Raw genomic sequence first — 19857 nt, forward strand, 5'->3', positions numbered from 1 at the left:
CTCTTAGAGGAAGAGAAGTGGGAGGTCCCCCCTGGAGATTTTAGTCTTGACCTCAGGCGAAGTACTTAAGCTTCCTGCTTAGCCGCTACATGTTGTCTGCAGAGTGGGAATGACAGCCATGCCTGTCCCAGCAGCAGCTTCAGGGATGTGCCACAAACTGGCATCTGCGAGGTGTCTCCCACTCCGTGTTCCTGATTCTCGTGTCATTGTGCCATCACCTCCGCCCTGTGTCACATTCGCTGGGAACAGCAGGCTGGCTGCACTCTACCTCCTAATGGCCAGTCCTTTCTGAGTGCTCCCTGTGTGCTGGGCGCGCTTCCAAGTTATACCCGTCAACTCCTGCAACCTGACGGACACTCATGAAGTGGCTCCTGGCATTATCCTCGTTCTATAGTGTAGGTGACAGGGACACAGAGAGGCTATGCGACTTCTCCAAGGTCACACAGGAAGTACCCCCACAGAGCTAGAAGGTGGTTCCAAAACATATATCCCTTGGCTTCTGGTCTATCACTTGTAAAGGAGCCTGCTGCAGCCTCTGGTCACTTTTCACCTGCCCAGAGCTGTATAGAGTCTCTACTACTGGCTGCCATTTGCCTGTGCAGATGCAGCCCTACCTGTACCTGTGTCCCTATTCAGAAAGAGCCACTGTGAACAGAATGTTTCAGTCCTGCCTGAGATCAACTTGAAAAGCCACCTCATTGTGGAGAAGCTGAGGCCAGAGAGGGAAGGTGTTTCCCAACGTTACAGGGCATAGAGCCTAGAGGTGTGACTGACAGAAATGGGATGTGGACAGAACTTGAGGGGGTCTAGGAAACCCCAGAACATCCCCCACCCCTCCAGCCACCCTCCCTAGGCCCCAGCAGTGCTGAAGTGAGCTGAGCAGGAACTGACAGCAGCAGCCGCATCACCAGTCAGCACACTGGAGAATTGGTGACTCACGGACCTCGAGACTTTCCTCGTCAGAAGAAGAAGGGGGGATCAGCAGACCCTTCAGCTCACTGCACCAAACCCAGCAGAGGCCATCTGCCATGCTCAGCAGGGGCGTGGTTTCTGCCATAGGCCACTTACAACTCCCACAACTGGTCCTGGCTCTCAGTTGGAGTCTGGTGTCTCTGCATCCTTTCTTACTCTGAACTCCTTTGCCCCATGAAGCCCCTACAGGGATGGACATGAGGACAGCACTGTTCCATCCCTAGCCCCTCATACAGGCTTCGGTTCCACACACACCCAGCAGCAGAGTCACCTCCAGGGCAAGACATCAGGTGGTGGGGAGGAGGTTAGGAGAGGCTGGAGCCAGTCTAGCAGCTAGGAACACTGGAGGACGGTATTGGGAAATGGGGTGTCCTTGAGGTGGGGAGAGATGATTGCACCCCACCAAAGGAAGAGATTTTCCCCTCTACTAAGCAGAGGCAACCACAGGGTCCTTCAGGATCAAGACCAGGCTGATGGAAAGCAGGTCGAATGCCGAGGTATGGAGCAATATGACAGCAAAAAATCCCTGGAAGCTGTGGCGGGAAGGAAAGGTCTTTGGAGGACAGCAGGACTTGAGAGAAGCAGAGGGGAGGGTGAGCTCGCTGCCCAAGCCCTAGGTTCCCAGCGAAGAGGTTCCAAAGTGCACGGTGGCTGCCAGCCCTCAGCCAGTACGCCACATGCCCATCTGCCAGGGAGAAGGTGGAAAGAGCCAGGTGCTACTCAGAGTCTGACAAGAGCTGGGAGGAGAGAGGCCACTCCACCTTGGGAGCACCACCTCCTGAAAGCCCACCCTCCGGTCCCCAGGCCTGAACAGAGAGCCCCTCCCTCCTGCCTGGGCTGTTGAGGTCTTGCCAAGTTTGCTGTGAGATCCAAGGTGAGGTTTTGTGGTGGCTTCTCCCTCATGAGAGAAACAGGAGAAGGGACTTAGCATACGTGGCATGCTCAGACAACATCAGAAGTATTTTGTGTGCTATCTCCCAGTTATACTATGGGGGTGGGGTGTCGCCTGAGTACAATGGAAGCCTCCCCAAGGACTGACAAACAGATGCCTCTGGGAGAAGAAGGGAGGCAGCTAGTGCTCAGGCATCTTGAGCTCCCAGGCCAGACCTCCCCTTTCTTTGAACCCTCTCTTGCCTCTAACCATTCAGCCCAGCAGCTAGGGAGCCTTCTAGTCCATCAGATTCACTTCATGCCCTAGTATTGACCATCCAGAGAGTCAAGTATGGTTTCTAAATGGTACATTTTTAAATGGCCAGGAAATTAAAAGAATTGAATTTCATGAAATACAAACTGCCTGAAATTAAAGTTTGCCATCAAGTTTACCAAAACATAGTCTTTTAGTTGCTGTTTATCTGTTCATATGTCTCCTGCAGTTGCTTCCAAGCTAACGCAGCAAGATAAAGTCACTGCAACCAATCACGATGGTTACTGAATCTAAAATATTTACTAGATTTACAGGGTGGAAAAAGCTACAGACCATGTTCTAGGCTCCTTCAATACAGTGTACAAACACCACACACACACACACACACACACACACACACATGCATACACACACCTGGGCCTTCATTATAGGTGACTTTTGTGATCCAGTGTTCCCAGATCTTGTGTGAGGATGTATTTCTGTTACTGCCTACCTCTGCCTCATCCCAGATCCCAGGCAGGTATCATGGAAAGCCTACATGCCTCCCCAGCTGTGTGTCACTCCTCTGTGTGTCAGTGTGGGGGTGGTTTTCACTGTGTGCTTCTGACGGCATCCAGAGCTCAGTACAAACACATCACAGCTAAGGATTTTCCTGCCTCCATGATGCCAGGCAGCTGGGCCATGAGGTCCAATCCGTTCAGGCACAGAAGCCCGGTTCCTTCTATTTAGAAGTGGCAGGCATCTTCTGAGGCCTCCAGGCCTTCTGGGATAAAAAGCTCTGCGACACACAGCCTCTGCTCGTTCCAGTTCCCTCAGGGTCCTCTCCAAGAGGAGTGCCTCACAGGAGAGCATGGTGTTCTGGTCCTAAACGAAGTTCTCACACTGCGTTGAGCACCCTGGGCCCTGCCATTTGGCAGGCAGCACAGGGCCCTTCACTTACTCACTTACTCAATGCCATTCATTCATAGGCAGTGAAATCCATCCCTTCTCAGTGATAAAGCCACCTTGTGACCCTATCTACTGTCCTTTCTAGAATCTCACCTGCATACTGATCTATAAACATGCACTGAGTACATTCCTCCATTCAGTACAAATGGAGTCCAAAAGTAGAAGCATGGCAGAGAGGCGACCATATGAAAACACAAAACAAAACAAAAACCAAGGGCTCCAAAGTGCTTCACCATTCAGCCCCCTGCCAGCCTGAAGCATTCACAAAACAGGATGTGAACACAGCCTTTAGCCTGGCTCCGTCTCCGAGTGCAGGAAAAGGTCCTCCTCCTACAGGCTCAGCACACACACGTCCCTCACTACACAGAGTCAAGTAGACCCTCGGGGATCTCAGGACAGATACCCTACCACCCGTGAGTCTCCCCTGACGGCATAAAGCAGGAAGAACCACCTCTGACTCCTGGTCACACCACACACACTTGTTGAGGGACTGGTCAGGAGACCTAGCTCATGGCCGGCTCCAGTATGTCCTGTCTTTAATTTGTGTGTTCAGATTTTGGCTTGCATCCAGACTGGGGCCTTTTTGCCTGTTCTCTCCAAGGTCGGTGAGGAACAGGAGTCCTAGGTCCCCCTGCTTGGGAATGGGACCTGCTCCAGCCTCAGCTGCCCACCACCCCAAATGCAACCCAGAACCTCCCCAACAAACCTAAAACTACCTGCTACTCCTGGACCCCAAAAGGTTCCGTCATGGTAACCCATCCTTTTCCCATGCCCATAGCCACCCTCCAGCCTCCAGCTTGACCTTCAGAAAGGCCTACCTCAGTCCAACTTCAGTCTCCCATAGCCCCCTCATGCTCTGTGTGGGATCTAAACTCCCACATACCCTCACAGGAATGCACCTGAGCTACCACAGAAAAACCGCAACAGAGGCCTGTTTCTCTTTTTGTTTGGGGAGTGAGGGATTATGGGACATACAGCTTGAAGTAAAGAAAAGTAGCCACACGCACACACACCAGTCCCGAAATGAGTTGAAAAATTACCAAAATCCACTCTCAGGTCAAGATGTTCCAGAAAGCTCTGAGTTCCTTCTAGAATTGATGCCCCACTCCCTAGCAGCAAATGAAATGCCATCACCGCCCCCATCCTGCGTGCTTCCTCCTAAAGATCCAGTTCCATGCTCTGGTGCCTGGTCCCTCCGACCCCAAAACCTGCCATGCTCTTGCTGATGATATGGTCCTGCTCTCAGCAACTAACTACTGCGGGCCTTTAAAACAGTCAGCAGGGGTCTCAGGAGGGCCCACTCCAGCAGCGGATTTTTCTCCCATAGGCCCTGCAGGGCGTTTCCTTGTTAGACCACCAAAGCCCAAGCATCTCTCATTCGACCTCTTTGCGCCGCGGGAAAAACTGGAGGATTATCATTTTTTAAACAATCCTAAAGGTTATCTTTCTTGGGGAACAAACTGAACTGGTTCCTACCCTACCTCTATCCCCAGCACATAGCTTGCCCACCCCTCAAGCACCCCGCAGACTGTGGAACGGAGTCCCCCAAAGGACTCTCCAGTGCCTCGCTTCCAAATCCGTGTAGGCGCTTTGGTCCGCCCTGAAAACAGGGAAATAGATCTCTTGGGGTCCCTCTGGCCGTAGTGTCATCCCTGCCCCTGAATGTCCTTTTCTGGCACCAGAAAAGACTGAGAATGCTAAGCCGATCACCACTCAGTGATCTAAAGGAATGGTGGCCTCACGCCACCGTCCCAGACACTTAGATGGGGCAGAGAGAAACGTAGGCAGCCCACAGCAGCAAGAGAGACTGGGCTCCAACGCTGTGCCCGGTGCTGGCCCTCGCCGGCTCTGGGTCGGCGGAGCACGCGGCTCCTAGAGACTCTGGGCTGGAGGAGGGGGTCCTAGGGCCCCGCCAGAGAAGGGTCTGGAGCTGGACGCGTGCTGCAGGGCGGAGGGACAGGCCGGGGGTGGCCCTTACCTGCTGGTCTCAGGGTCGTGCCGGCTTCAGGGTGCCGGGACGGAAGGTGCAGGAGGGCGTGCAGCCCGCGAATCCGTGCCCGCCCGGAGCTGCACTGGCTAGAGCGAGTGAGCCGCGGAGCGCGCGCTGAGCCTGGTCTCTGAGTGCTTGTGGCCGCGGGCAGCTGGGTCTGTGTGTTCCTGCGCAGCGGCGTGTGCGTATGTGCACACGGGGACCACGCTGGTCCAGAGCGGCTGCCAGTCACCGCCGGGGATGGGAGCCAGGAGCCCCTCGTCTGCTTTCGCCCGACCCGCTTCGCGCGGCCAGCTCTGTCCTGCGGGAGAGGCGCCGCCTCTGCTGCGCAGCCAGGCCCGGAGCTGAGGGAGGCGACAGACCACCGCCTCCCTAGAGGACCGAGCAGGCTGGGAGGGGGGGGGGTGCAGGCCAATGAGCGCCTGGGGGCGGGGTTAAACCCCGGGCAGAGATGGGGAGCGGGATGAGGACCACCGCACTGACACAGCCTGAGCTGCGGCAGAGACCCAGGACGCGGAGGCGGAGGTAACAGCCCCCCTTTCCCAGTTCTGTCGCAGAGCTTCCGGGCTGAATTGAGCCTTCCTCTGGACTCTCCACCTTTCTGTCCAACCGCAAAACATCCAAGAGAGAAAGCCCTCTTCCTTCCCTCACTGTGTTCCAAGCTTCCTCTGGCAACCTTGCCCCCTGAGCAAGTCCCAGGACCTCTTTGGGCCTTTCTCAGCCCACAATTCAGATCTGCAAGGGTTGGATTGCAAGTGCCTATCTGGATGTCCTCAAATGTGACACTCGGGAGAACACCTCTATAGCCAGTATAGGAATGATGGTGCTTATGGGAGGTCTCTTAAAATAATTGATACTGCCCTGCCAGCTCTGTGAATTTGGGCATGTGGCCTGACATTTCTGACTTCACCTGCACTATAGAATCGTAGTTCCTGTTTCTGTAGTCTTGAGAACAGCCTTAAGTAAAGACAGTCTGTGTGCCTATCGTAGACTGGTACTAGCCTTTTATAATCTCTGATGCTGAACGAATCCCTATTGTTCTTGGTGACATGGTCTGCTCAGCTTTCTCCTGGTACAATTTGGTAAGTGGAGGCTTAATGAGTAGAACTCAGCAGGTTACGGTCTCATAGCCAACTGTCCCGCCATGCCCGGTTGGTTGCAACTGTCCCCAGTCCGAGCTTCCCGTGAGTTCTCTGCATCTCCATCACTCAGCTCTCAAACAGGCCTGTCACTGCCCATTCAGGTAGGTTCTGGGCCACCCTCCCTATGGTCCAGTCACTGGGGTACAGAGTGCCTTCTGAGGAATCCCCAAGGAGGAAGAGGAAAGGAGAAAAGACTTGAGCTTCTCTCTTTGGCAAGGTTAGTCAAGCAGAAGATAAAAGGTCTGGGAGGTAAGAGAATCATAGTATATATGGGAGCCATACAGAACCCTAACACATGAGACCTGACCATTTTACACCCCATTTCACAAATAAAAATAACAAGGCTCAGAATAAGGAGCAAGCTAATGTTCCAGAAAGATGTGTGTATCTTATACAGAGATGTCCATGATTCCCCCTTGTAGCCCAGAAAGCCCTGGCCTGCCTGCTTCACATCACTGTTGACTGGTACTGGCTTGTGTTCCTTTCAGGCCATGTTCCAGAGGAAGAGAAGTGCAGATTACCATTCTTCTCCATCAAGAGTAGTCGGAGCCCCTCTGGAAAGAACACAGCCAGGTGCTAAGCAAGTGTCAGCCAGACTACCCTCTGGAATGTACTGCATCTCTTTCTAGTCTGTTTCCCCAAGCTGGTGGTCAGCTTCTCTACTCAGCCTCCAGCCCCAGTGTAGGACCAATCAAATGAGATGTCATCTGGGAAAGTATTCTGTAAACTGAGACATACAAGGGAAGGCATGGCTGTCGGGAGCGTCTAGGTTGGAAATGAAGTATGAAATGCAAGACACTGGCACTAGGGGTGTATGGAATGGGGAGGAGGGATCACCTACGGTAGGGCAGTTCACTCCAGAAATGGTGACAGTCAGAGTCCCCTATGGGAGTCCTGTCACTCTAAAAGTGTGCATCCAGTTCCTGGTTTATTACATGTTCTTGGTTCTTTACATCTGTGTCTGGGAACCAAAACCCTGCTTGCTGTTCTTTGTTACCAGGTGCACAATGTGGTGTCTGAGAAGGTGGTCATGGCATGCATCTTCCTCTGTTCAGCCAGCCAGCCATGTAGAAGAAAATGAGATGCACACACGCACACACATCATTGTGTCTGAAAAGGTAGCCATGGCATGCATCTTCCTCTGTACACACACACACACACACACCATAATGTCTGAAAAGGTAGCCATGGCATGCATCTTCCTCTGTACACACACACACACACACACACACACACACCATAATGTCTGAAAAGGTAGCCATGGCATGCATCTTCCTCTGTACACACACACACACACACACACACACCATAATGTCTGAAAAGGTAGCCATGGCATGCATCTTCCTCTGTACACACACATACACGCACAGAGCGTGCATCTACCTCTGTCCAGGCAGCCAACCATGTAGAAGGAAGTAAGATGGATGCACACACACACACACACACACACACACACACAGACACATCATTGTGTCTGAAAAGGTAGCCATGGCGATCATCTTCCTCTCTCCAGAGAGAGAGAGAAAGAGAGAGCACATCTACCTCTGTCTAGGCAGCCAGTCACGCAGAGGGAAGTGAGATGCACAGGTGCTTGCACACACACACACACACACACACACACGCACATACACACAGCCTATGGCCTGAAGGTGAGTCCCTGGCAGAACCGACTGGGCAGTCAGGCCTCTGATCCTACTTGCACCCAGCCTAGAAAGAGCTGATAAGGGCAAAGAGGGGATGGAAAACCATGACACACCTGCAGCTAGGTGTGTCTGAAGCATCCAAAAGTGGAGCTTCTTCTTAGTTGATTCACTTCCCAGGTACATAAAGATGACCTTCTTACCAGACCAAACACCATACCCCAGCAGAGGAGTGTCTTGTGACTACCCCCTCCACTACCCTATAAGGCCAGGATGAGTTTCTGTGTCCTATGCTGCTCTCGGCCTGTCACGGGCATTTGTCTCTGGGCCTCTTGACAAATATGGTCCCTTGCATAATGGCTTCACTCATTCTGGTCACCTAAACTGAGCACCCTCAAGAAGAGAGCCATTATATCTATGCTCTTTCACGCAAAATGTCAACTTCAGGTCAAGTTCTAACCTTGACTTTCTATGCGTGGCAGCCCACAACCCACACCCTTGCTGTCAGGCTCTGGAACGTATTTAGGGGATGCTAAAGAAGCACCGTGGCAGTGGTATCCCAGAGTCCGCTTGAACTGCCTTCCCTCCCAGAGCAGGAGAATGAGGGGCCTCCACTCCCACTATTCCCTACCCTGAGGAGCTCACTGCCTCATCCCTCTCCACAAGCCAGCCAGCCAGCTGGGCAGGCAGCATCTGAAAAATATGGGTTTTAATTCAATTTCCTGAGATGAGGGATTGAGGGAGATGGATGCCAGGCCACCCTACCCAGCATTCATCTCTTCTGGGCAGCCGTTCCTTCCGTGACTCTAGCCCAGCCCTGGCGCCACTCAGACAGAAGCTGCACCTCCCAGAACACAGGTGTCTCATGGCGGGGAGCTCGCATTTCTGGTGCGCTCTCCCTTTGGAGACCCCAGGTTGCTCTGGCTTCCTGGCACTTTCTGGTGGAGAAATGACCCTTCTTAACTCTTCTCCACAGAATCTCTTCAGAAGCTTTGAAAGAAACACCCCTGCCCGGGCCTCCCCACCGCAGATAATTAGATAATTGGTCTGTGGAGAGGCTTGGGTAGGAGTGTCTTTTGAAAGCTCCCTAGGGTCTTTTAACATCCAACCAAAGTGCTCTAGAGCACTATGAGAAACCCTCCCCACGCCTGTGTGCCAGCCTTTCAAGGTGGTCTACTCAGTACCACCAGAACAGGGACCTCGAGGACCTGGTCCCCAGACCTTAGATACCCTGAAAAACAAGGAAATGTATATTAGTCCTCTGTCTAGAACCGTGCTATGCAGACTGTGGTCCTGTGGTACTTGAAATCCCTTAAGATATCTCGGCAGCTACCTGGAGTCAAGGAGGATGGAGGGTCATCTTCAGGGGCCCCTGGCACCCCTCACTAGGCTTAAGTTCTCTCTGCCCCCCTCCCATCCATTCCAGAACCCAGCAGTAGATACAGATGAGTGAGGCAAGGGCTGTTTGGAATTAACGGCAGGTGGGATCCAGGGGCATGAGATTTGGAGCTCTCACTCCTAAGGCTCAGAATTAGAAAGGATGCTTCAGTTCCAGGACATTACAGTTGCTGGCAGAGCAGGTCTCAGAGCTACCGGCCCCGGGCCTCCCCAGCTCTTGGATAAGAACATATGCGTCTAGGAAGTTGGAAAGTGTGGGTGTTGGGGTGGACTAGATGAAAGAGATAATTCTTTGAAGCCCAAAGGAAAAGCAAGAGACCTGTATGCAGATCTTCAGTTCTTTGCATTGTGTATGAAGATATGCAAATGCACTGCCCTGCCCAGATATACACAGGCGAATATACATAGTCATTGCACCTTCTGGTACAGGATGCATCCCCAGGGGTGTGGCCACAGACGAGCCAATGGGTGGTCCCACACACAGATTCCTGCTGTGAATCTGCAGCTTATCCTCTGGGATAGAGATATTCCCTCCTGAGGGATCTCAGGCAGACAGCAGGGCCTGTCTGCAGAGGCATAGCTTCATCACTCTTAGGCAGTTCTTGTCAGAGAGTGAGTGACATTCCCATTCACCTTCTGTAGTGCCTTCCCCAGAGAGTCAGCTGGTTACTCATGGGAACCAAGTGTTCAGAGAGCCCAGAGTTGGTGGAGAATGAAATATTTCTATTCTCACACCATCTCCTCTCTCTCCGTAGGATTCTTTTCTTATCCTTCCATCCCCTGCTGTTTTCTTCGTACCTGGAGTTTGGGCGTAGCCTCTTCAGTTGTAGAAAGAACCCTTCCAGTCTGGACTACAAAATGACCGCATATGTATTTAAAGGCCACTTTGCACATACCCCACCCTTAGCTAGGAGCAGGTCTGCTATCTCTGGCCTGCTCTAGGTTCCGTCACGATGTGTTTGTGCATCACCTCTGTCTGCTCCCTCCTTGCCGATACCATAGTCAAAACCAGTTTCCATTTGCCGCTCCTGCAGCTTCCTAGAGTCTGTCTTGACTGCTCTAAAAATGACAGTATGCCCCAGCCCCACACCAGCCCTGGCTCCAATAAAGGACCTCGGCAGGCAGGCACAGAGGTGTGGAAATTGCAGATAATTCATGTGGGAGGAGGCAGCCTGCATGAGGCTTGAATACAGCCGTTCCCAGAAAAAGCAGTTCAGAATAATGGAAGGCCTGTGACAGCCTTAGACCGGAGTTGGTGTCATGCAAATGATGCTGATAATTATATTAAAAGTAGGGCAAATAGAAGGTTATTTGATGTCCAACTTTGGGAACAGCTTGGCAGATGTTAAAATAATTCTCTGCTGTGTGGCAGATGGAAGAACTGTCTGAAAGAAATTCGCAAGGTGCCTGGGCCCTAGACCTGAGCTTGTGCGAAGGGGATAACCTAAGGCCTTGGAAATATTCAAGGCAGCGTCTATATGGTTTAGATTTTCTAGTGTTGTGCAAAGTGTTACGGTAAACATAGTAGCTTGAGATAATATACCTGGCTAGCTGGCATATGTCACAAGTTCCGTGCATTCAGAGACTGGACAGGGAGTTCTATTCGGTACATTATAAGGCTGCAATCAAAAAGAGACCAGGTCTGGGAGCTCGGTAAAGACTTGGGGTCTTATCCCAAGGAGTCTGCAGAATTCAGTTGCTTGGGGCTCTCGTACTTGGGCCATAGCTTTGAAAGGTCAGTCACCATGTGCTGCAGAGAGGCCCGTCCTAGACTGTGACCCTCAGAGCTGTTCAGCCTCTCTGTTTTTGGTCTCTCTTTCCAAAGGCTCATCTGCTTGGCTCAGACTCTTTCAGAGTAAGTTCCTTGGTCCTAAATTTAAAAGCAACTCAATGGGGAACAGACAGCAAGATCCCTTCCCCTTTGCCTCAGACGAGCGCCAATCAAGAAAGCAAGATCACACCCCACTTACAAGTCCTGTCCACATTCAAGAGGGTGAAATTATGTGCTATTTCACAGCAGGGGCAGGAACTGTGGGTACTTCCAAATCCAACCTACTGCAGTCCCCATCTTATGGAGCCTGAAGTGTGGGGGCAGGGCTGGGGCTCAGCAGTCTGCTACAGCAGCTCCCTGAAGTCAGTGCCTGGGCCTGTCTGGCTGTGCCTCCAGTGTTGGCATCACCTCTCTGCTGATTACAAGTGAGTGGCCAACCCCTGTCTCCATTGTACCTCGGTGAGGAGTCCAAAGGCCAGGACAGAAATAACAGCATCAACCTGTCCAGAGCCACAGATTGTAAGGCTGAAGCAATGTCTGCCCCACTGTTCACAAGGAGCCTTATAAGCTAGGCTCTGTGCTGTCTCTCATCTTAGGGGCTCGTCAAGCTGTATTGGATAGGAACATGGTGATCATGTGTATGCAGGGGAGGAAACCAAGTCTCAGAGAGACCAAGTCACTTGTCCAAGGATGCTGCCAGCTCACCAGTTCAACCCTAATGTCACCAACACTGCTTCTGTGTAACAGGGGCCAGCTGTGCAAGGACAGCCCAAGACACTCTGCTACTTCCCTCATTCCTGCCCTTCTGTCCAGGTTCCTAGGGGAAATCAGTCCTGGATCCATTTCACCCTGGGATGATGGCCGCAGGAAGAGGTGTTCTCAATTATTTCTAATTAGCCTGGCTGGCAATCTCCGTCACCAGGCTGTCTCTTTGGCTGTTTCTTTGTGTTTTGAGGACACTTCTACAGGACAGGGAACCTCATCTTCAGCAGTCTGGAAGGAAAGGTCACAAAGGAATAATGTTGACTGGGATGGACAGAAACATACCCTCGTCACGTTAGCTCTTAGAGACTGCTGCTTCTAACAGCACCCCAGTGGGAAGCTTCCCTCCAGCCCCCAGTCTACCTCCCCCATCCTTACTGTTAGAAGGAGCCACTAACCCACTCTCTGAAGGACACAGCTATCCAGAACTTTCCCCAGATGTCCATATGCATTACCCTTCCTCGTCTGCGGTCTTTATTCACGTGTCCCGGCAACCGTGAACCCTGTCATCTCCTCCTGTTTAACTGAAGCAAGCAGTACTAACAAGATAGAGACTTCATCATCGGTCTTCAGGATTTAAACTGTCACTCCTACAAAGTTATTTAACTTTCTATGCCTCTATTTTCTTACCTTGAAAGCCAAGCTAAATAACAGCATTGAATATTTAAGGCTGTTGTGAAAATATATAAATATGTGTGCTTTTATATATACACATAATACATCTGTCTTGGAGTGATGCTTAGCATTGGGTAAATACAAAAGAGCCATGTTTCCCTTGCCTGCTCATTTTCATTTTTAAGATTGTTTTCGTCAATTTGTTTGCTTTAGTTTTCGTTGTTGTCGCTGCTGTTTGCTTTTCACAGGCTCTCCTCACTTAGCCCAGGATAGACCTGGAATCCCCTCCTCAGCAATGGTAGGGTTAATACACTGACACACCAGGCTCGCCCTTTTCTCCCACAGCCCTCTCTGTACACACACGACAAACGACCTGCCTCTTCCTATAAGACGTGTCTCCGCTAGGCCGTCACAGACTGGCTGAGGACCAAGTCCTTCTTTACTTGTTGCTCCAGCCCCAGTTTGGCCAGCTGGATACTGCTGAGCTGGAGACAGACTCCGGTCTTCTCTCTGCACACTCAGAAACTGCAGTTTCAAGAGAATCAAAGGAAGCTTCAGCTTCCAGCATCTCTTAGCTGTGCCCCCCGACCCACAGTTGCAGACCCCACTTCCAGATCTCTCCTCTCCAACACACACTCACCAAACACTAGAGTCCAGCCCACCAATCTGAGACCCCCTGTCCTACAATCCTGGAGTTTTGGGCTTTCTAGAATAGATCATGTGACTCAGAGATTCCATAATGAAACTCTACCCGAACATCACTGATAGGAGGCAGGACTCTTGGAAAGGAAACCTAGACTTTCAGAAGAAACTCGGAACTGGAACATGGGAGGATCTGGATAGGCCAGCTGGCTCCCTGTCAGTGTCAAAAAAAAAAAAAAAAAAAAAAAAAAAAGCAAGTGGCGCTTGTGTGTGCTCTAAGCTCAGGGCTGGGCTAGTGGACAGAATGGTGGGAAAGGGCTCTCCTGTGAGGGTTGCTAGGCACTAGCAGCGCTGGGGGTGGGGACAAAGAGCTGCCTGGTCCAGTCAGCAGAGCCAACACTGCATCCTAATCAGGCTACTGGGGGAGGGATATGGGCATGGCTGGTCCTAATCCCGTTACAGCTGCTCATCCAGCTGCCAGTGCTGGCAGAACCCCAGACCCCAGGGCTGTCCTCTCCTTCCCTGATCAGGACAGTCTGCAAAGTCAGTCTGCAGAGGACTTCAGGTTCTGAAGGTTTTCTGTCTCACTCTGAGATCCCAAGTGCTGAGAAGAATGTGGCTGTACCTTGTGCTCCAGGGAAGTAAAGGCAAGGTCAGTGACACCAGGGAGCCTTGAGGGGAGAAAGACTGAGCCAGGAAAGAGGCTGGGAGTGTATAAGAAGCACCAAGTATGAGACCTCACTAGGCTCAAGCCAGTCAGTACTGCAGCCCAGCCAGGCCTCCCCTTACCCTTCCTTAGACTGGCCTCCCTCTGATCTTGGCTTCAGAGAAAGCCTTGGATCAGGCCACAAAATGACCTAACATCTTCATTCAGGACAGAGCCCTGACCCTACTTGGAGTCTCCCAGCATGCTTCAGTGGGCATCTCTGAATCTCACACATCTCCATAGAGCTCTCTCTGATGACAGGACTCTTCTTAAAGAACTGCTTGTTCCCTGAGCCCTACTGAGTTCTAGAAACTCGCAGCTGCAGAGCCCTAGCCCAAACTCCCTCCCCCTGCTCCTCAAAGTGGACTCATCCTACTGTGGAGTGTCTGCATGCGTGCATGTGTGTATGTGTGTGTGTGCATGTGCATGTGTGCATGCGTGTGTGTGTGTGTGTGTGTGTGTGTGTGTGTGTGATTCCAGGAGTAGCTTTGTGCCCAAGGTCCCTTCCAGACTCTGTCCACAAAGAGTCTAAAAGGAGGTCAGTAGGTAGATGCTAGTCCACCCAGAGTCAAGACACAGACAGAGTCATCCTTGCTGGAGGTGAAGACACAGAGTGGTGATAGAATTGGTGAGTGAGGGTGGAGGTAACCACTCTATAGGAATCAAAGTCCTGAGTGAACGTGTGTTGTTGACATGATCACAGCCATGACAAGGACCCTACTCTCAGACCCTTTGGAAAGTAGCAAATTCCCTTTCCCCTGCTGGGGCGAGACTCGGGGCAAGGAGAGAAATGGTAAATCCTTCCCTTCTGGTCCATGAATAGACAGTGTGCTCAGAAAATATCCACTGTAGATTTCTCCCCACAGATTTTACAACCGGAGCACTGCTCCCCTACAGAGACTGTCCTACCGAGATTAGCTACACCTGCCTCCTTGAACAAGCTGCTTGCCATAAACCTGGCCTCCTTGTTGATGTGTATGAAATAACCTATTCTCCTGTTCAGCTGAATGCAATGCCTCTGCCTCGAGGCATTCGATCTTCCCTATGTATTTGTGTGTTTGTGTTTTTTCCATTCCTTCAGTGCCCCGGTCATTCCTAGAAGCCATGCAGTGACCCAGTTCGGCACTACCTGGCATGGTGAATGAGATACTGACCCTGGTAATTTTGGTAAGTGGAGGCAGATATGGATGACCTTCCTGAATGGATCGTGCAGTTCACACTTCTCATGCAGGCTCCTCGGTGGTCTTTCTTGCCCTTCTTGAGCCCAGAGAATGCCTAAGAGGAATTCTGATCTCTCGCCATTATCAAGGTAGGGGGGAGCTGTGCCCTTCTTTTCAATATGGCTTCAGTGGAGGGTTCGAGACCTCCTCCTCGGGCCCTTGACTAACATGCTCACTCCCACAAGTTGAAGGGTTCCTGTCTAGAAAGGAAAAGAAGTCCTAAAGACCCCCAGCTCTCCAACTGTTCAGCAGGAGGAATAAGAAAGGAGTGGCATGGCCAGTCTCACGTGGCCCATGTGACCACAGAGCGTGTGGTCATAAGGAAAACCTTCATCATAGCCAGCCCCACATGTCTCTAGAGAGAATCACTTTCTCTGCGTGACAGGTGAGAGGCGAGTGACAGTGGCCTCACGAGTGGCGGAAAGAGACTTTCCTTCTAAGCCAAGTCCATGCTGCCAACCACAGTGCTTCAGCCATGTAACCCGCATTCACTTCTCAGCAAGGACAACAGGGAGGTCTGTGGGTTGAGACCCTCTATTGTCAGGCTGTCCTAGCCAATGTTCAGTGTGACTCTGGTTCTAAATCCCAGTAGTCATGGCTAGTCACTGGGAAATTTAAAACACCCTCAAACACTTCCAACATGGCTTCCCTCTGCTCATTGAGAACTACACAGAGGTCATCTCTACAGGACTTACAAAGAGAGTCCTCAGCCCTTTTTAGGCAGCATGGTCCTACCACCCACCCTAGGAAAGGTAAAGATTCAGAAAGTGGGAACCTCAGAACAGCACTGAATTCACCAGAGGTGGTGGGGTAGGAGTTTTCCCCTTCAAAGGTTGACGTAAGACAGGAAGATTCAAATGACTGCATGTATTAGTCATATGCATTGTTCCGGAAAAAAAGAAAAACCTAGGGAAAGTAACAAGGGAGAAAGAATGTTCCTGGGTTTTTATTTCCCGGGGTATCCAGCCATGTCTGCTGTCTTTGCTTTTCTAGCCTGTGATGAGGAGGAGTGAAGTTGCTTACCTCCCCCAGTGTCCAGGAAGGGAAGAGAGGGAAGGAAAGATGGGGTAAGGGGACGGGGGAAGTAGCTATGCTATGCACTCTGCGTTAGCTGACTTGTTCCTTCTTCCTCTCCTGTTCTCTCCAGATCCCCACTAGTAGATGGCGCCACTCACAGACAAGGCAATGCTCTCCTGCGTCTTTTCATTGCCCACATGTCAAGTACCCACCCCTAGAAACACCCTCATTGTCACACCCAGAGCTGTGTCCAAATAATTTCTTAAGTGTCTATCTCTCTGATCACGTTGACAATGAAGACTGTCACTTCCCATCTTCGGCAGTTTCTACTTTTTCCAGTTCCCTGGTGCAGATAGAGAATCCAGTGTCCTTTGATCCAGGCAGGATATTCCTCCGGGGTTCCAGACCCGCATGTGTAGCAACCCATATGACTGAGCCCAGTAACTCCTGGGACACTTCCCGGCCACGTTTCCATGTTGAACACAAGAACCTGCCATCTTCGTGTTTTCCAGGGCTCCTCCTCTACAAATGTACCTCTTTTACATTCTTGGGGAGTGGAGAGCCTGGGTGTCACTCTTTATCGCTGCTACTCATAATTCATGCAGCGAGCAGTGTTGGTGAGGACTTCCAAGGGCTAGTCACAGTGGCACACTTGAAATGGCAGTGATCCATTCCTCCTGGGCCTGTGGTCAAATAGGATGCACAGAATTAAAGCAATGACCAACCTCTTAGTGGAACCCAACTAGAATATTGACATTGGGAAGCAGGGCACTCTGATCTCACCCAGATGTCAGGGATGTGTCAAGAATTTGACTGCTTAGATTTAGAGGAGAAGTTAAGGAATAGCTTGGAGCGGGGGGAGGCTCCACGGAGAAACAAAAAGCTATAGGCCACAGAGAAAAGAAGCAGCAGGCAGGGGCCCCACTGCAACCAGACGCCAATGGGGTTGGACTGAATTTGAGCCGTAGGGCCAGATCCCATGGTCAGAGGCCTTATCCTCAGAGCAGTGGGAAATGGTTGAAGAGAGTATCCAATCTCACTTGCATTTTTAAAGTATTTCCCAAGATGTCAGGAAAAGGGGGCTGGAGCATGCAGAGAGCAGAGCTAGAAGGCTGGCTGCATCAGGCAGAGACTGTGGGAAGGGCAGAGAGATGGAAAAACAGGAGACTATAAGGAACACAGCCAACAGGACTCAGCAGCCAGGCATATGAGTGTGTGATTGAACTTGGGCCACTGGGGATGTAAACAGCATCTAGTATATTCTTTTGAAGGGAGAAGCCTGGATGCACAATTTGCTTTCTCCTCCCCACTGACTGGGGCGGAAGTGTGATAGTGCAAACCAGGGTAACCTTGTGAGGAGGAGAAAACTGCTTCTTGAGAAGGATCTGGCTTCCTTGTGAACCACTCAGATTTGTATGCAAGGCAACCGTCCACTTCTCTTTCATTCTTACACCGCTGTTCAGTGTTGCTGCTGATGAAGCAAAGCTTCAGAATGATGGACTAGCCATGAGGTATATGGAAGTTGACGCTGTCAAAGCCTATGGCTGATACCAGGCTGCACTATTGTCTACCTGGTGGACACGTTCACTGATCGGGGGCCTGAAGGGGGAAGCAGGCTGCACATGGATTATGAACTGGACTTGGGTCATGTGGGTTTGAGGCACCCTAAGAGAAGCCCAGGAAGAGACATCACAGGAGGAAGTGAGAAGCTCAGAAAAGAGGCTGAAATTGGAAGAGCAAGCCTGGACTTAGAAATAAAGTCAGGGTTCTCCACCCTGGCAGCATAAGATTATGTCAGAATTCTGGTAAGCAGGCACATGCAGATTTTGACAGAAGGGATTTGAGGCAAGGACTGGCATTGGGGCCTTCAGAGACCCACACTGGAGCACCGGACTGAGCTCCCAAGGTTATAATGAGGAGCAGAAGGAGAGAGAACATGAACAAGGAAGTCAGGACCATGAGGGGTGCACCCAACCACTGAGACAGTGGGGCCGATCTATTGGGAGCTCACCAAGGTCAGCTGGCCTGCTACTGAAAAAAACATGGGATAAAACCGGACTCTCTTAATGTGGCGGACAATGAGAGCTGACGAGAGGCCAAGGAGAATGGCACAGGAACTTTCATCTGGCGATGGATCGAGAGAGAGACAGAGACCCAATTTGGATCAACCGTCTGAGCTCTTAAGGTCCAAATGAAGAGCAGAAGGAGGGAGAACATGAGCAAGGAAATCAGGACCACGAGGCGTGCACCCACCCACAGTGACAGTGGAACTGATCTATTGGGAGCTCTCCAAGGCCAGCTGGACTGGGACTGAATAAGCATGGGTTGAAACTGGACTCTCTGAACATGGCGGACAATGAAGGCTGATGAGAAGCCAAGGACAATGGCACTAGGTTTCGATCCTAATACATGAACTGGCTTTGTGGGAGCTTAGCCTGTTTTGATGCTCACCTTCCTGGGCCTGGATGGAAGTGGGAGGACCTTGGTCTTCCTGTAGGGCAGGGAATTTGGACTGCTCTTCAGTAGCGAGAGGGAGGGGGAATGGACTGGGGGGAGGAGAAGAGGAGTGGGGATAGGGGAGGGGAGAGGGGGGAGGGGGCAATGTGTGGGAGGAGGGGAGGGAAATGGGAAACGGGGAGCAGTTGGAAATTTTAATTAAAAAAGAATAAAAAAAAATATATAATAAAAAAAAAAAAAAAAACCAAAAAAAAAAAAAAAAAAAAAAAACTCTGCGTTCGATTCTCCCAGGCAACTAAGGGTGGGACTTCTTGGGTGGATGGTGACTCTGGGAGTGGACAAATGGCTCAGGGAAGAAGTACAGGGTAAGGAGACTTGAACTCAGAGCCTGACCTCTCCAGTGCCTCCCACACATACTGCCACTACCTGGTGATGAGAAAGTGTAATGACCCTTAGCCACTGCCCAGTCAGTCCAGCTATGGCCATCGGAAACATGGCAGGGACACCAGATAGGACATATATTGTCCTCTCGGCTAGGGCTCTAGAGTGACGATGCCCGCTTTTCTTTTGCCTACACCCCCACTGTCTCCTAGCCTCTCAGGAAATTCTCTAGGCTTTACAGCTGACCCAGATTAGGCTACCAGGAAGTGGGCTCCACAGGCCTCCCTGGGAAGGAGCTGCTTGCCCAGCGCTTACCCAGGGCCAGTCTGTGAGTTCTGCCATTGCAGCTACGTGCCTGTCTGCAAGCACCAACCTATGCTGCAAGCTCACAGGCATCCAGGCTATTCTATCACTCTTTTCCCTGACAGCTAGCCATGCGCTTTCGCTGATCCCGTCTACAAATCAAGAGAACTATAGGTAGCCCTACCAAGATGAGCAGTTGCTAGAGAAACTAGCCTCCCAAAGCCCCATCCTGATGCACACTAGTTGTTCTGCACCCCCTTCTTCTACTGATATTGTTCCCCAGGGTAGAGACTGGCCAAGCTAAACCCACTGAAGATTATTCTCTAAATACCTGAACTGTGGTCACCACCTTAAATTGAAGGGTCCTCCTAAGGCTGGCTGTCACTTTGCCCCCACTGGGCCCTACTGACCCAACTCAAGGATCGTGAAGGAGTGTCTGTATCAGCCTTCAAGTGAGGTCTGAAACAGAGGCACCTGTGTCCCCTGTACTCTATCACCTCCCTCATTGGGTCACCTATCAGAGTGAAGGCCAAAGGGGAAAGTCTACCCAGTTGAGAGAACGGGTGGAAAGAATGAACTTGGCCTGGTCTGTCCCATGTTGAATGACGAGATGGCTGAGGAGAGTGGAGGTGATCCCTTCTGTAAGCCGAGGCCAAGTGTGATGACACTGTCAGTTCGAGGGAAGTGCCGGGACTTTCTTCTCAGTGTGACATGGCTTCTGGTGACTGAGCAGGTCTGCCCTGCAGGAA

The 19857-nt window shown here is 51.3% G+C and overlaps 1 protein-coding gene across 6 annotated transcripts in view; it reads right to left on the minus strand.

Moving 5' to 3' along the window:
• Adcyap1r1 (ADCYAP receptor type I) overlaps window positions 1–19857 on the minus strand; it is a 111123-nt gene that overhangs the window by 47981 nt on the left and 43285 nt on the right. For 2 of the 6 annotated variants that reach the window (XM_057762809.1, XM_057762797.1), the window contains exon 1: window positions 5043–5397. The exons of 3 other annotated variants lie outside the window; for them this stretch is intronic. The gene's annotated coding sequence lies outside the window, so the exon portion shown is untranslated. Of the gene's footprint in view, window positions 1–5042; window positions 5398–19857 lie in introns of those variants that run through there. One more of the 6 variants, XM_057762803.1, reaches the window with a different exon arrangement.

This window comes from Chionomys nivalis, chromosome 1 (genome assembly GCF_950005125.1).
Source record: "Chionomys nivalis chromosome 1, mChiNiv1.1, whole genome shotgun sequence".
In the NCBI taxonomy this organism is placed as follows: Eukaryota; Metazoa; Chordata; class Mammalia; order Rodentia; family Cricetidae; genus Chionomys; species Chionomys nivalis.